We start from the raw sequence: 17855 nt of genomic DNA, 5'->3' as shown, positions 1-17855 counted from the left end.
ACCCCACCCCACCCCCAACCCTATACATGGCTCATGGAAACTCTTCCTTTTCTACGCCCTGGGTTGTTAATTCCCTGCACCTCACTTCCGTTTCTCATTCATCTCCCTCACCTAGTGACCTTTCCTCTCTCAGTCCACCCCAGCCTCTTGGCCACTAAACCACAGGAGATGAGGAAGAATTCCAGGGAGAAGCTAGGAGCACGCTGGGTGGCCAGTGGGAGACAACACCATCAGGGATTTGGTGCAGAGGAGATGAGTTCCCGACACCGGAGCCTTGGGCTGAAGGGGTGAGGGTGGGGGAACTAGGCTGGGAATGAGGGTAACTCCTTGGTTCTAAAACCCTTGTGTATTTTCAAGGAAATTTTATCCATATGTTTCTGATTCATTTACACTTAACTCAACAAAATGTTATTTGGTAAGAGCTATTTGAAGTCCAAGAAGTCTTGTAACAGCCTGTTTAATGAGCCCAAAGAGCTTTCACGCTCTCCCATATTTTTTAGAAAAGGGATTGAATTTTCGGAGTTGGATTTTTTTTTTTTCTCTCCCCGCCTCTGTTCTCCAGAAAAGCAAGCAGTCACATCCTGGATGTGGTAGTTCAAGTCCATGAAACTCCTATGTTTGGAAAGACCATGAAACAAGAAGGCAGAAGACGAAGTACCAGCTCTATCCTGATCTCTAGATTACTTTCCTTCTTAGAGTGGACTGAAACATCCAGATGCTAATAGCAGAGAAAATGCTTAAAACCAAAGAATGTTGGGAGGACACCATTCCCATTCCTGTTATCCTTGGTTTATCTGTTATCACCTCTTCACCACCTTTGCCTTGGAGCTGACACAGGTAAGTCTTGGATGGAAATAGAAGCAAAAGAACTGAGCATCAGGGAAGTGCTCCGGATCATAAAGTATTAGATTCGTGACCAAGAAAGCTAGGATTTTCTTTTAGATCCCTCTTAAATGAGAATCAGAGTCACCATCCATCTTCTCTCTGCAGCTCTGACCTGGGAGGCTGACAAGTAGCTGCTCCTCTCGGAAGCGGGAGGATACACAAGTTGATCTGCAGAAGATTCTTGCTCACCCCCAGGCTTTCACTGTTCCCTCATTAGCCCAGTTCAGCCCAGCGGAGTTCACCAAGAACACAGGACTATTATGTCATTCTTCCCTTAAGACCACAGGCTCCCAGGGATGAAAAGCTCAGATGCCTGAGGGCAGCCCACAATTGTTTATGCTTTGTCATTCAGGGTGAAGAGAAAGCCAAAAAGACTGGCGATGGCTCTTCCATCTGGTGAGCCTTAGCCTTCCTCCCTCCTTCAGCCTTTGGCAGGGACTGGGCAGAATTGATTATTCAGGCTACCGAGTAAACAGTTGCCGTACCACCTATGAAGATAGTTAGATGTGGAATGACTTCATGTGCTTAGAGACAGGGTGGGAAAACTGAAGTCATCTGTGTATAAATGACTGTTGATGTTCACAGAGTCCCAGCTACAGACAATGCCATAGCTTACGGAGCATCGGAGAACCACCACCCAGCTGCAGTGGTTGGGATCTAGCTTCTTTCTCTCCGCTAAAAAATCCACTTTGTGGCTGGAACAAGTCCTCTGTGGATCAATACATCCTTGTGAATTGGTGGAGAGGAGAAGTTAAAACAGAAATCTTGGTCCTTTGGCAACTTTAGCTCGGAAGCCACATGTCATTGGTACTTTTGTTTTGCTTTTTTGTTTTTGAGCCCAGAAAAGCTCGGGACTTCCTCCTGGCTCTGCACTCAGGAATCAATCACTCCTGGCAGGAATGGGGGACCATCTGGGGTGCCAGGGATTAAACTCAGGTTGGCCACTATGGCTACTATTTTATTCACTGGAAGCAACTTGCTCAGTCCATGTACAAGGTGAGGGGATGACTTGAGGCTTTGATCTCTAGGAGACAGGACCATGAGTGGTCACCTTGGACACTGCCTTCCACCTCCCACTTAACTAAAAGTCAAGTAAAGGGGTATGCCTTGTAGCTGGCTCAGTCTTATTGGCTTTTTTCAGAAAAGGACCATAGGGACTTCCTTTCTATATGCAAAGTAAATTAGTTAAGATGATTTCCCAGTAAGTAAGCGCTGTAATCCAGTGCCCTTGAAGAGTGGGCAATAGGTACAGATGGCTAAGAGCCTCATAAAGCCAATCACTCCCAGTCTCCTGTGTAAATCCTTTACCTTGGCACCCAAACATGAATGTCTTGGGAGTGGGCACCACTTCTCACATCCATACTGGCACTACCTACTCTGTCTGTTGGGAAAGCTTCTTGCTATCTAACCTTCACATGTCCCACAGAAACTTTGCCCCTTATCTGTGCTGGGTCTGGTCTCATGGGTCTTAGAGAACAGTGTTCCCTGCTTTATCTGACTAATAACATTTACATAATTTGAACATGGATAAGTTGACCCCTTGGATGCCTGTGTAAGATTGGTTTCTCTTAACCAAGTAGGGCACCAATGTCTACTTGAGGCTGGAAGAGTTCTTGCCCATCTGTCCTCTCTCGTTCTCTTCTTGATTGGTCCTCTGGGCATGTTTTTGATGCTTGGCCATTAATTCAGAAAGAATGGACACAGAGAAATCCATCAGAAATTAAGAAAAGATAGAAGAGGAAAACCTTCTATGCCTTTGGCTTTGATACTGCTTAGCACCTAACATGAATTTTCCATTACGATCTTGCAGATCTTTGGGAAAACCATTATCCCCATTTTATAGTAGGTAGGACTCAGGTCCAATGTCCACAGCTGCCCAGGGACAAGGGTCATGACAAGGTTTGGGTCTGCTTCACACAAATCTTGAACGATTCTTTTCTTTTAATTGCTATATTTAATTATTATAGTTTAGGCCCCATGTTTAGAATAGTGCTGACATTTATCATTTTGATGTACCTAATTACCCCATCTCATTCCCACCAAGGTGTCAAAGAGCCTCCATCAGTGTCCCTATGTCACTTCCATTGCTCATCATCATGACATGTCCTCTCAAGGCCACTCCACTTACCTCCTTAACTGGTGTTTCCAGTTTTGTAATGTATGGCCAAGCATTTGCTGAGTCATTAATAAGGCTTTCTTCACAATACTTCAAGCAAACTTGCGGAAAAACAAATCCTTTATTTAACCAAGGAAAAGAAGCATCATCAGATCCTGTAAGGGTTGGATGAACAAAGTCCACCAGAGGTAATTTTCTTGTCTTTTTAATGGCAAGGGGAGCACACATGGTAATGCTCAGAGCTCACTCCTGGCTCTACTCTCAGGGAACCATATGTGGTACCAGGGATTGAACCCTTGTCAGCTGCATGCAAGGCAAGTCTCCTACTTACTGTACTTCAGCCCCAGTGGTAATCTTCTTTATCCTGATTTGCAGAGACTAAAAAGCAAGCTCACGGAAGAGAGCGATGCAATCTCTTGCCCGCGTGCCTGGCTGTCTTCCCCAGGGCCTCCTCAGAGGGGATGGGTTCCAGCTTCCCTCCCCACCCCGAGCAGAGCTCCTGGCTACCGAAGACCTCCAGAGCCCAGCCACAGCCATGCTCAAGGCCCCTCTCCACACGTTCAGACAAGCTCACACATGAAGGAACCGGCAGAGGAACCCAGGTGTGTGGGACCCGGGGCTGAGACCTCCAAGCTGCTCGGATCGGGACTAAGCCTCCTCCGCCCAGATTTCCCACTTCCCAGTAGCTAGGCAGTCACACCCGGGGACTGCGCCCGATGCCATGTGATCCTGTCAACGGCCAGGATCCAGAGACTTAAAAGAAAGCTCACGGAAGCGCACGGCCATTTTGAGACTGCGTGATATCTTATAGCCTACTTCTCCCTCTGGGAGAACCTGGAAGACTACTGGGAGTTTCCTTGCCCACATGGGAGAGCCTCGCAAGGTCCCCATGGAGTATTAATATGCCAAAACCAGTAACAAGCTGGGTCTCATTCCCCTGACCCTGAAAGAGCCTCCAGTACAGCATCGTTAGAAGGATGAGTAGAGAGAGGCTTCTAAAATCTCAGGGCTTGGACGAATGGAGACATTACTGAGACCGCTCAAGAAATTTGACGATCAATGGGATGATGATGGTGATGATGATGATGATCCTGATTTGCACAGTCATCCTCCTGATGCCCCCCTGTAGACAGAAGCTTTTCTTTAGGGAGCCAGACTTCATCAGGACCTTAGATGTGCCAGGAAGGATCCAAACTAAACCCTCTAGGTCCCTGAAGTTACTGGGACTGAGAACCTCATGCTATGAGTCAGCCACCCCAGACCCTCATCTTCCTCTCCCATGGCAGAAGCGCCACAACTGGCTGACCTGACAAGTAAGCTAGGTAGACCCGCAGCCTCACCTGCTGTTTCTCTCCTGGTCTTCCTCTTTGGAGGCTCCAAGGCCTGGAGGATGGAGAAGGGCCTCTTCTCAGGCCAAGACTTTTCTGGATCATGTGCAGCCTGGCTAAAGAGGACCAGCTGTGTGAGGAGGGAAGCAACGTCTATAAATGACCTATGAATTTTACTTGCTCCCATAAACACATCAGGAGAAGAAGAACTTGATAGTCCCTCACAGCTTCCCCCGGTCTTCACTGGCAGAAGGAGGGGAGCCTGACAACCCAGCAGAGCCAAGTGTGCTGGAGGCCCCGGCCCAGGCTCCCCCTTCGAGGCCCCAGACATCCTCCAGCCCAGCAGCAGTGAGTCACTGATGAGAAGAGCAGCCCCAGAGCTGACAGCACAGCCCTTTCTTCTCCTGCCATGCTGACCCACAGCCCAAACGCTGCCTGCTCGAGTACACTGAATGCATGTATGCTTCATCACGAGCCCCTTCCTCTGGCGCCAAGAACGCTAAGTACCAGAAACCAGCTGTGTTCTCCATGATGACAAAGTACCTGTTATGGTAGGCACCGCAGCTCAGTGGTACTAAGGATGGTCTGGTTTAATCCTCAAAGCTGCCCCATCAGAATGGCCATTTTGTGAAACCTGTCCCCCGCCTCCACCATCCCGCTGCAAATGAGCCAAGGAAGAATCATAAAGATCAAGGAAGAAAAATTGCTAACAATGACACAGTTGCAATCATTGAATGTCTAAAATTGGGACCTAGGTGGATGAACTTCTCAACTTACCACTGAGGGGAACCCTGAAAGACAGCAGCTCTCTGAAGTTGACCTAGAGCAGCTTCTCCCTGTTTGGATGTACACAGCAGAAACCTTTAAGTACGATCTCCCCGAGGGGACTGGGCTCTCTCCAAGATCAGGCATCAAATCAGGGCCTAAGATGTGGGAGGGCTTTTGCCTCCCTCTTTGCGGGAGGCACCCTTAGAGAATAACTGTCCTGCAACAGTTTTCACTCACTACCCTGCCTCAATCCTTTCTAGGTAGCACAAGTTTTCTCTCTCCAAGCAAGATGACAAGCCTGACTTGGAAATGAGAAACGAGGATTTGTGTATGTCCCTGAGCTCCCCCCAAATCCAATTCTATTGGGGGATTTTGGATTCCCCTTTGGGAAAAGGAAGCAGACAGACACCTCCATGCTCTACTATAAAACTACTATCTCTTTCACGGGCATCAGGACTGCACAGGTTCTAAGATGCCATCAGATGTGACCCTAGTTACATAAGGATAGGAGGAGGGTGACACCTGAAATTCACCAATTGGTGCAGACTTGGAAGCTATTGGGAGCCTTAAGAAATGCTCCTTTGCTTTTTACAAGGAAAATGCATTCTAGTGGACAGGCTACATACAAAGCCAGTTAACCTAGGTCCTACCCATGTCCTCCTGCTATTTGCAACCAAATTCTCATCAGAGCCTTCCATAAAGCTTTGAGCTGGCAGCTTCTCTGATCCAGGGATATTTGTCTGAGAAAATGTATTCTAGAAATATAAGATGATTCTAGGTTAATTTATGTATGAATTATTATCTAAACTGATATACTTCTGAGAAGAGTGGGTCAGAGAAAACCAGGAAAAAAATGAGGAAACTGGTCAACTGAGCAAGAGAGATCTTTTGGCCTCTTTTGTGGAGAAGAAAGCATCATGTGGACATAGCATGGGGATAAAGCCCTGGGCTGATTGTCCCATTCACTAGGTATTTCCTGGAAACCAACTGTGTAAGGACCTAAACACACACTAAACACACACACACACACACACACACACACACACACACACACACACACTGCCATCATCTGGATAGCTCAACTCCTACCACCAATTACATGTGCCTTTCACAGGTCACCACCTCCCTGGGGCCTCTTTTTCAGCTCAAGAAGTGAAGGAGCTGAACTGCATCACCTCTCAGGCCCCTCCTCTCAAGCTGTAGCATGTGGACCCTCAGGGCGGGAGAGTCCCAGCACAGCAGCCTCTTGCCTTGCCAGCTCAGTGCACTAACCAGCAGAACACATGGGCAGGCCCTCTCCTAACGCCCCTCAGGCCCGCCTTTACCCAGCCTCTGCCCAGTGTAGCTGCCCTTCCTAGCTGATGTGTAAGGAATGCAGTGGGAGAGCAGAGAGAAGGAATTGCCAGACACAACACACCTCCGAATAGGAAGAACCAGTACAAAATCCCTGGCAAGCTCCCTGTGGCATATTCAATATGCCAAAAACAGTAACGATAGGTCTCATTCCCCTGACCCTGAAAGAGCCTCCAGTCGTTGGGAAAGACAAGTAAGGAGAGGCTGCTAAAATCTCAAGGCTGGAGGGGGGCGGAATAGAGATGTTATTGGTGCCCACTCAAGTAAATCGACGAACAAAGGGGATGACAGTTATAGTGACTACAAAATCCCAACATTCAAGCAAGGACAGGGCTTGCACAAGGCACACCAAGAATCCTCAGGACTCCCATCAGGTTAAACACCTGTTCGGGTTCAACCCAGGTTGAAAGCATGGTTTCTGAGGGAGACTCCAGGCAGAAATGGTAGGAGGCTCCCGAGGCATCCTCAGCAGGAGCCAGGGTAATTGGACTCACCCCATCTTCTCCTTGGGGACAGGTCTCACTCCACCAGACAGCATGTGACAAGAGGGAGAGTGTGAGCATGCCAGCTCTGGGCCATGTCCTTGCTTCTGAGGCACGCTTCCCCTAAGTTTAGCTGCACGCCCGCCCCCCCTTGGCCCCCTACCCCAGGAGCCAGCAGATGGACAAACAGAAGGGAGATGGCCAGTCAGGCCCATTGGCTACCCCAGGAGGATCTCAGCCTAATAGAAGTTGTCATGTGTCAGCTTAGGACGTGGGCAAAGTCCTGGGCAGCAGCTGCTCCAGCGGCCCTTGGCCAAAATGATGTTGACGTGAGGGGCAGTGTGAGTCTTTCAGGGGAGTCTGGACAGAGGAAGGCATCCAGCCCTGTGGCATTGAAACAGTGGAGAAAGGGAAAGGGATTCTGACTGCATCAACCCTTCTTCAGCCTACGGTTAATTTCATCTTTCTTAAACCCTGGTTTTGATCTCAGGTGTACCCCTGGGTGGTGGGTGGGAGGGGGGGATCAGGAAGACTGAGAGTGATGAGACCTGTTGTTAAGCTTTTCTCAACTTTTCCCCCAAATCCTACATCTTAGGATCTTGCAGATTGTGTGTGTGTGTGTGTGTGTGTGTGTGTGTGTGACTCTCATCCTGTGAATGAGTAACCTGATGTGTTCCAGAGATTCATCCCAGAGGTTTCCACTAACAGACCCTGAATCACCCCAGCCAGCCTGGGCTTTACACTGTGTTCTCCTCCCTATCCTACCCTTTAGATATAAGATATCTAAACATCGCAATAAGATCAACCATCGGGGTTGGAGCAAGAGTACAGCAAAACATCACTTGCTTTGTATGCCCCTGACCTGAGTTTGATCCCCAGCATCACACAGATGGTCTCCAGAGCTCTGCCAGGAGTAAAGGAGTAAACCCAGAGCACAGAGCCAGGATACATTGGGTGTGGCCCAAACTTTAAAAAAAAATTAAATAAAGAAAAACCATGGACTTGCTAAATTAATCTTAATTCAACATATACTTTTTAAAAAATATTTTAAATAAACTGTTGTGGGCCTACAATGGGGGCAAGCTTAAAGGATGGTTGGGGAAATAGTAGAGGGATGGGGCTAGTCATTGGATTGATGTTGGAATGTTTAATGCCTATAACAAATCATCATGAACAATTTTGTAAACCACTGTATTTTAATAAGGTAGGAGGAAAGGGAGGAAAAAATACCTGGGGTCAGTCAGCAAGAATAAACCATGGTAAGTCCCATTCAAAAAAATTTTTTAATCTTAAGGTGTCATAGTTCTTGCAAATGGCATTGCTAATTCTATAATGTGGTATAACGCAAGAACAATTCTATTTAAAATAATTTTAAAGGTACAGCAACCTTTCTAAAAATGTTTTAACCATAAGGAAACTATAACATTTCACTAAATGTTAAATTTTCTTGATAATTGGTTATTTTTTCTGAACCTGTCATTCTCCCTAATGCAGCATTAGAATATATGGTACAGGATTCTTTTCCTTCTGAGGTCTTGCATTCTAGGGTTTCTTGGTTTGAGAGCTCTTCTGTTAGGGACAATTCCAAAACAGGGTTACCATTTGTGAGAAAAAAAATTAAGGAAAGTTGAAGATTTTGAATTGAATTCATAAGAGAGAATAGAGACGGAGGAAAAATATTTGTACTTTTGCTTTCAGTTTTGGGGTTGTGTGTGTGTGTGTGTGCATGTCTGTGAGTCTGTCTGTGTGTAGCACTCAGCATAATATCTACTCTCTCAACTAATTCTTTAACTTTTTTTTGCTTTTGATTTTTTTAATAACTGTGAAATACACAGTTACAAAGTAATTCATGATTGGGTTTCAGTCATACAATGTTCCAACACCTGTCCCTTCACCAGTGTACATTTCCCCAGTTTCCCTCTTACCAATCTCCCCAGCCTGCCTGTATGGCAGACACCTCTCTCTCTCTCTCTCTCTCTCTCTCTCTCTCTCTCTCTCTCTCTCTCTCTCTTTATCTCCATATATATATATATATATATATATATGTACTGAAAGGTTATGTTTAACTATTTACCTCCTTTCAGCACGCAGTTTTTGTACAAAGTGATTTTTCCAAATATTGTTATCGTAGTGGCCCCTTCTCTGTCCTAACTGCACTTCCCCACTCACTTGTGGCAAGTGTCCAACCATGGACCAGTCCTCCCCACCCTCTCTCCACCAATTTTTAAATATAGGCATTATGAGGAAAGGTGCACTGTTACATGACAAATGTCTAGAATGTATCCAGCTTATATAACAAAAATCTACTGAGGGTTATGCCCATTGAGGGCAGTCCTAAATCTCCTCCTGGAAACCCTAATTGACCTGGGACATATCATCTGAGTTCAATTTTTGAGATCCCATTTGAAGAGAAGGAAGCTAGAGAAAAACTTAACTGAAACAACATTAACGGAAACACTCAAATGTCCAAATTTCCCCAGTCTCACTTATTTCCAGAAGTTACTTTAGCATCCTCAGTTGTAAAATCACATTGGCCATTTTTGCGCAAAACAGATGCAAAAAGACTCACCATTTCACATGTTCATGATCAGCAGCAAAGCGAAATGATTGTCAAGCCTGTCTTTAAAACAGCAGGGAAGCGAAGTCCTGGAAAGTCCCAGCAAATGAGAAAAAGAAATGGTAATTAAATGGATATATTGTACCATGAAAGTGCATAAAATGTCTTTAACAAAGACAGCGCACCAAATAGGATACCACGTTTGATTTCTTTAAATGTACTTATTTCTTTTCTCCTTTGCAAATTTTCTTGTGACCTCAAGCCACAAATTTCATTTCTTCTTGTTTGAGTTCTTAGATTCCATGGTGTAGATGAGTAAATTTTCTTACTCTGTGATCATGTAATTTATATTTTTCAGAGCCTGACTTCCTCTAAAGAGGAATAAGTGCATATATCTACATTTAGACACATACACCCCCCCCCCAATTTAAGAAAACTCAGGACTGAAATTGATCAGTAATAGACCTGTACAATGCAGAGATGGTGAAGAGTTCATATGAGATGGCTCCCACATGCAAAACGAGAGAAAAACGAGATGAAATGCCATCCACAGGGGCACCAGGTAGCTGGTAGCAGTTTTAACTGGCTCTTTTGTTAGGCACAAAAGTAAGACCGATGTGAGGGTTCCTAGAGACTTAGAACCAAGTGGAGGGAAAGGAAAGGAAACCAGTTTATACTTTGAGAAATCCAGACAATGTGGTCCAGAAGAAAACACAGAAGATTGGAGTTCAAGGCCTGAAAGGGATTCTTCTCTCTTTCTCTCCTTTGCTTTGAAATTTGCAGTGAACTTATAAACTTTCTGAACTTTCTGTCCTTTACTTGTAAAGTTAAGAAAATAATGCCCATAGCATGAAAAGTTTCATGCTGAGTGAAATGAGTCAGAAAGAGAGAGACAGACATAGAAAGACTGCACTCATCTATGGTATATAGAATATCAGAGTGGGAGACTAATACCCAAGAACTGTAGAAATAAGTACCAGGAGGTTGACCCCATGGCTTCGAGGCTGGCCTCACGTTCCGGGGAAAGGGCAACTCAGAGAAGCGATCACCAACTACATTGTAGTCGAAGGCCATGTGGGGGAAGGGAGTTGCAGGCTGAATGAGGGCTAGAGACTGAGCACAGCGGCCACTCAACACCTTTATTGCAAACCACAACAGCTAATTAGAGAGAGAGAGAACAGAAGGGAATGCCCTGCCACAGTGGCAGGGTGGGGTGGGGGGAGATGGGACTGGGGAGGGTGGGAGGGACGCCGGGTTTACGGGTGGTGGAGAATGGGCACTGGTGAAGGAATGGGTTTCCGAACTTTGTATGAGGGAAGTATAAGCACAAAAGTGTATAAATCTGTAACTGTACCCTCACGGTGATTCTCTAATTAAAAATAAATAAATTATTTAAAAAAAAAAAGAAAAAGAAAATAATGCCCATTTCCCAGCACTGTGAAGGTGTTGGGGAAATGAAATGATGTTTATGGAAAACAGAAACTCTCAATAGTAGCTACAGTTATTAGAGACTCCCGATGGTTTTTACAGTTGTGAGTCAAATAGCTAAAACTCAAAAGCTGTCAACTACTTTCTATTCCTCTTAGACAGCTGACGGGAATGAATAGCTTTTCTCAGTAAGCAAAAGACACTCAAATTGGACATCCCCACAGTGCCCCATCCTCCGTGAGGTTTGGAGAAATTAATAGATAGGTCGGTAGGAGTTCTTCAAGCTTCCTTCTCAGGATGCCTTTATATGAGATCATCTCACTTCTCAGAAGCTAAGAGGGTTATTCTTTCCCTCGGATAGAGTGGCCACTGGGGTTCAGGATACTCAGTGGAGGAGTATCTGCCTTGTAGGCATGAGACAGTGAGTTCAATTCCCCAGCATGGTCCCACATTGTCACATTATCAAGTGTTATCTGGTCAACACTGCCATTTAGGATTTATGGGGCCACCACAAAATGTGTTAAGTCTATGAGCACCATAACCAAGAGTGCAACTATCACAATCAAATATGCATTGCCTGCTCCTTGTAACAACAAGGAAGGGGAAGGGGAGGAGGGAAATAATTCTTTAAAAGAATTTTTTTAAGTAGGCAAAATAAATATGGAAAGTTTTAGGTCAAATACACCTCCAGAAAAATGACTGGTCTTACTCATTTTACTCTAATAAGTACAGTGACCATATGGCTGACAGCTTCCAGCTACTGTGGACATATAATGCTAACATATCAGTAGCAAACTTTTATGCACATATCTTAATTTTTCACTCTCCTCTTCCTGCCTGTACAAGGCAAAAATTAGTTTTTCTGCTCACAGATGTGAAAACAGACACTTGGCGATCCTATAGAATTCATCTGAAATAATTCAGCTAGCAGCAGCGTTAGGAATTGGCCCCAAATGTACCTAACAACATATTTTGTTCTCATTACACTAAACTACCCGTGTTAATTTTCTATTGCTTCATAAACAATTATCACAAATTAGGCAGCTTTAAAGCAATGCATGTTTATTATTTACCAGTTTCTGTTAGTCAGGAACCTGGGCACAATTAAGCTGGGTCTTCTGTTCTGTCTCTTACCAAACTGTAAAGCAGTTTGTCAAACACTGCTAGAGTAGTTTGTCAGAACAGGAGATGCTTTTCTCTCCTTACGCAGGTCCCCATTTCTCTTTTAAAGGTATTAGCCTATTAATACCTTTCCTCTCCTAAGGTGGTCATCATCATCATCATCATCATCATCATCATCATCATCCTGTTGATCATTGAATTTCTCGAGTGGTCTCTCCTAGGGTAATCTCCCCTTTTCTAAACTAAATGAAATGAAGATCTTAATTATACTAGTCACAGTTTATTGTCTAGAAGCAACTCACAGATCCTTTCTGTAATTAGGAGAAGGATATTATCCAGGATCTGAACACCAAGGCACATGGATCATAGGAACCATTTTAGAGGTCTGATAAGCACACTCCTTCCATTAAATTATATGTATAGGACTTTTATTTTAAAAAAATTAAGGTCACAAGCCTGGAGCAAAGGAAACAGCTGCTTCTGTTCTGTATTGACAGTTTCTTAGAGTTGCAGATAGCCCAATGCTTTAATGTAAAAAACAGGGAGTTTCTCTTGGTGAAGAGAAGAGAACAGTCTAGAACCCAGATCTGAGAAACAGAAATTCTCATTTATGGTTATACAATAAAATTATCTAGGGAAATTTTGAGGCATAAGAATTATGTCTGGGAATCTGCTTTTTTTTTTTTTGCTTTTGCTTTTGATGTTACCTTTGTTTTTAATTTCCATAAGTCCTTCTGTGTAGTTGGCTGGTCTACAAGGTATGCCCTTGTAGGCTTGGTAAAAGAGTCACCTACTGGGATTTCAAAGAAAGTCTTCAGACTTCAGAAATATGTACTTTATGTTTAAAAATTAAAGAGAAAAGCCTCGGACTTTATTTCCAGTCTGACATGTAAAGAATCTGGAAGTCGTCAATACTCACGGCAGCAAATCAGAGCAAACCAAAGATTTCTTCTTAGATCCATCTAAACTAGAAGTCACAGGGGGAATTGCTGCCCATGGACAGACACAGAATCAAAGCTTAATGAAAGAGAAGTCTAGTAACAGATGCTTGGAGAGAAAAAAATTTTAAAAACTGACCCAATTACATGTTGTCTACAAAAAATTTTGACTGATATTTAACATTGATACAAAACTATGCATATGTTTATAGAACGCACATTAAATGTATGAATTCAAAGCCTTCTGAAAGGAGTGATCAATCCAAAATATTTGAAAACTACTGATCCCAGCAGAAGGATTTCTCAAACCTTAATGCTCGGAGGAATTTCCAGGTGACCTTATTAAAATGCAGATTCTGAATTGGTGGCAGAGATACTGCATTTCAAAAGCTTATCCTAAGATATTGACACAGGCATGTCTCATACCTCACTTTGAGTAGCAAGGGTGTAGAAAATATTCTCCAAACCCCAATTATTCTGATTATCTCTAGGAAAGTAACAAAAAGTCTTTATCACTGGTTTTAATGATAAATGCTTTCATATCTTACTGGTGTTTGTATTCTTATATTTACTTATGTTTGTTTTCCTTCCAATTTTATTGTTTGTTATGGTGATTGCACACACTTTATTGTACAGCTTACATACTTGGTTGTAACACTAGGAATCCTAACAGCATTCTTGCTAGAATCAAGCTTGGCACATGTGGGGGGATGGGGTGATGCAGGGGATCAAATTCTTAGTCTCATACTTGCAAGGCAGCTGCATAGACCAGCTATGTCACCAGATCCTAGTATACATATTTTTTATGGCCAAGAGAAGCAAGAATGTTTCTAAATAGTAATAAACTGAGGAACAAAAAGGAGAGAAGAGGGGTCAGATAGTACAGTGGATAGGGCACCTTCTTTGAATGCAGCCTATTTGGGTTCAATCTCCAGTGTCTCATAGTCTTCTGAGTGATTCCTGAATGCAGATCCAGGAGTAACCCCTGAGAATTGCCAGGTATGGCCCCAAAACAACACAAACAAAAAATAAAAAACAAATAAAAGAAGGAGAGAAAAGTGAAGAAGAGAATTAAAAACAGATGTAGAAGACAATGCCAGGCCATTTTAGCCTTTGGAATCATAGATCAGACAAAGTTATCTAGAAATAAAAAATCAAGCTTCCTCTTTGCTGCCTGTTAAAACCATTTTGAAACTGTTGATTAAATAATGAGGAATGTTTTTAAATGCAGGTCTATAAAGGAGTCAAGTTTATACTTTAAGTTTTTATGACTACTAAAAGAAATTTTCTAGTCTTCAGATCAAACTTACACAAAAACATTAGCTAAGTCATATCACACCTCCTTAATTTTGAGCAAAGTAAACACTTTGTGGGGAAAAAATGTGGTGACCCTCTTCACAATAACCAAAATCTGGAAAAAACCTGAGTGCCCGAGAACAGACAACTGGTTAAAGAAACTTTGGTACATCTGCACAATGGTCCAGACAAGGTCAGACCCAAACACCTGAAGAATCTGCCACCAGTACTCGTCAATTTGTACTGGTACATTAGGCAGGTAGTGTGTGAAGAGCCAGCCAATACACTGGCTCGGCTCTTCACACACTACCTGTCCGAATGCAAGGTTCTCTGTCCCAGTGAAAAACCAGCAAGACCGTTCTGTTGTACAAGAAGGGAGACATCCACGACATCAGCAGCTATCACCCAATCTGCCTGTTATCCGTCATCTGCTGTAAGCCTGCCTCATGAGCTGGGGGAGAAGGCAGGGAAATAGAGAAGGGATCACTAAGTTAATGATGGTTGGAGGGTTCCCTGGGGATGGGAGATGTGTGCTAAAAGTAGACAAAGGACCAAATGTGATAGCTTCTCAGTATCTATATTGAAAACCATAATGCTCAAAAGTAGAAAGAGAGTATGGGGGAAGCTGTCTGCCATAGAGACAGAGGGAGGGGTGGGACATGGGGGGAGAGAGGGATACTGGATACATTGGTGGTGGAAAATGTGCACTGGTGGAGGAATCAGTGTTCAATCATTGTATGACTGAAACTCAAACATGAAAGCTTTGCAACTGTATCTCACGGTGATTCAATTTTAAAAAAAAATGTGGTGACCCTCATGATAATAAGAGGCCGAACCAACCTTTAAGGAGGGAAGTCATGAAATATAGACTCCAGTGCTTTGGAGTCCCCTTTGCAAAATCAAATGTTCAAGATCCTCAACATGTGAGGTTTTTTTATAAAGTAGTTTACAATATTTGATTACATTTAATATTCAAACACCAATCCCTCCACCATATTTCAGGTGTTTCCATCCTAAACCCCAAACCCTACCCCAATGCAGAACCGAAATAATGTATTTTGTATTGTTTGTTATGAAAACCGCTGAAAATGCCACAAAAAGTTCCCTTAGAGAAAAGAGTATAAAGATTGTTGTATTTCACCCAGGGACAATTAAGCCCTTCTATGAGATCACTTAACATGCTGTTAAAGGTTGAGCCTTATGTGCATATGTGTGTGTGTATATGTGTCTGTAAAAATAAATTTCCCTCTAAGATTGTTGCCTCCTACTTTAAAACCCATCAAATGTGGTACAGTACCCTTGGAGTGTGGGTGGTGTGAAGTATGAGTTGTCAGGTGGTCATAAATGCAGCCATGCAGCCCAGGAATAGGTTCACTCATGGATGAGCCTCAGCCCGAGCACGTGGAGAGAGGCTGTGAGCACGGTGGCAGTTGAGTTCTGAAGGTTTTCGGCTTCAGGGGCTGGGTACCTTGGGACAGGGAGGGGGTCTCACTCACCCCCCTCCAGGGCACCCCTTAATGAAACAGCCTGGCGCAGGGTCTGTCGTCATGGTTACGGCACGTGTAGTGTTATGCTCCCTTCAGGAGAGAACATGCAACTCTGGATCGTGGCCGATGACAAGATTATGTGGCATCAGCCAGAGGTGGCTCACATGTGATTTTAAAAGAGAAATAAATCATTATAAAAATAAAGAATCATAGTTTATTTGAACTCTTTCTACATCTCTCATAGGCTCCTCAATATGCTAAAACTTTGATTCTTAATTAAGAAATTAATTCAATTTTTTTCCTAACGGTTGTAAATTCATCAGTAGTTTCTAAATCAAAATCCAAGAAACAAATCTCAGTATTTCCAAGAGAAGTACTTTTTGCAACATCTGTTCTGGTATTACAAAGAAAGGAAGGAAGGAAAATAGCGGGCTACAGACAGTACAGCAGATAAACAGTTTGCCTTGCATGTGACTGACCTAATCCCCAGCATCTCATATGGTCCCCTGAGCACTGCCAGGAGTTAATTCCTGAGTGCAGAGGCAGGCGTGACTACTGAGCACTGCTGTGTGGACTCCTTAAAATTAAAAGTAGGGAAGAATAGAGGGAGAGATAAAAGGAATATAGGAAGGATGGCAGGACGAGGAAAGAAAGAAGGAAGGAAGGAAGGAAGAAAGGAAGGAAAGAAGGAAGGAAGGAAGGAAGGAAGGAAGGAAGGAAGGAAGGAAGGAAGGAAGGAAGGAAGGAAGGAAGGAAGGAAGGAAGGAATCCTTAAGAGGAAGTAATCTACAAATTTTAGGTCTCTATTGGTTGTATCACTGTTGTCCCATTGCTCATGGATTTGCTCGAGCGGGCACCAGTAATGTCTCCATTGTAAGACTTGTTTTTACTGTTTTTGGCATATCGAATATGCCATGGGTAGCTTGCCAGGCTCTGCTGTGTGGGCAGGATACTCTCAGTAGCTTGCTGGGCTCTGAGAGGGATGGAGGAATCAAACCCGGGTCGGCGTGGCATGCAAGGCAAACGCTCTATCCACTGTGCTCTACGGGTTACTAAAATAAACTATCAGTACTACATGGGCAAGAGGTAATTCCCAACATCCTTATTGAACGAGAGGGAAAAAAATGAATTTTGAACTGAGATACTTACATTCTAGGTATAAAAATGCAAATGAAGAAATAAAAATTTGGCTTGACAGATAGCAGAGGAGATAAGACACTTGCTTTTAGATAATATTGGGTTGTCCTTGCTCTTCCACAGGGAGGTTAGGTTTATTGAGCCACTCCCACAACATACCCCTGAGGCCCAACCAGTTCCATCAAGGATTAATAATCCTATATTGCTTTTCTCTTTCCTTTATATCATCTGCATGATCTAGCAATGTCCTTTTTGTATAGACATAGGAAGACATGTTATACTTTTGTACCATGGAAGTTAATTGAATCCAAATAATATTTACTCCTGGGCATCCATCTTATTTACTTGACTTAAGCCTCAGCTGCCTTTACTTCCTAACACCCAAAAGGAGGGTTCCCAAGGAAGGGACTGGATGGGCCCAGGGCAAAGCTAAAGGATACCTTGGCATCAAAAGGGGACAAGCTAAATGCCATAAGTATAATAAGTTAAGAGTATGGTCATGGACAAATTCTGTCATGACCCAAAAAGAAGTAATTGAATAAGGACCCTGGTGGAGTTAGGAAAGACTAACCTGGCCTGAAGACTGTGGTCTGGAACATATAGCAAGATGTCCCCAGAAAGAGCCAACCTTTAAGCTTAATATATCTCATTAGTGTTTATACAAAATGACTAGAAATATTATAAGAAGCAAATTTACTGCGAATGTTTAAATGGATGACTAGCTGAGGGAAGGATAAAGAAAAACTCACTGGATGGAATCCCGCCCTTGAGCGGATCTCCTAGTAATCTGCAGTGTTGAACCCTCAGATGAGATCTTGTCCTTGAGTTAATCTCCTAGAACTTCACCTGAAGGAGTGACTTTACCTCTGTTTGCTGTTATGACAGTGTTCAACCCACCTATGTTTACCCCCACCCTTCATGATGACTATGCTGTGAGGAGTAAGAGGGGTAGAGGACT

This window comes from Sorex araneus, chromosome X, assembly GCF_027595985.1.
Source record: "Sorex araneus isolate mSorAra2 chromosome X, mSorAra2.pri, whole genome shotgun sequence".
NCBI lineage: Eukaryota > Metazoa > Chordata > Mammalia > Eulipotyphla > Soricidae > Sorex > Sorex araneus.
Note: the sequence above shows the minus strand (reverse complement) of the source record.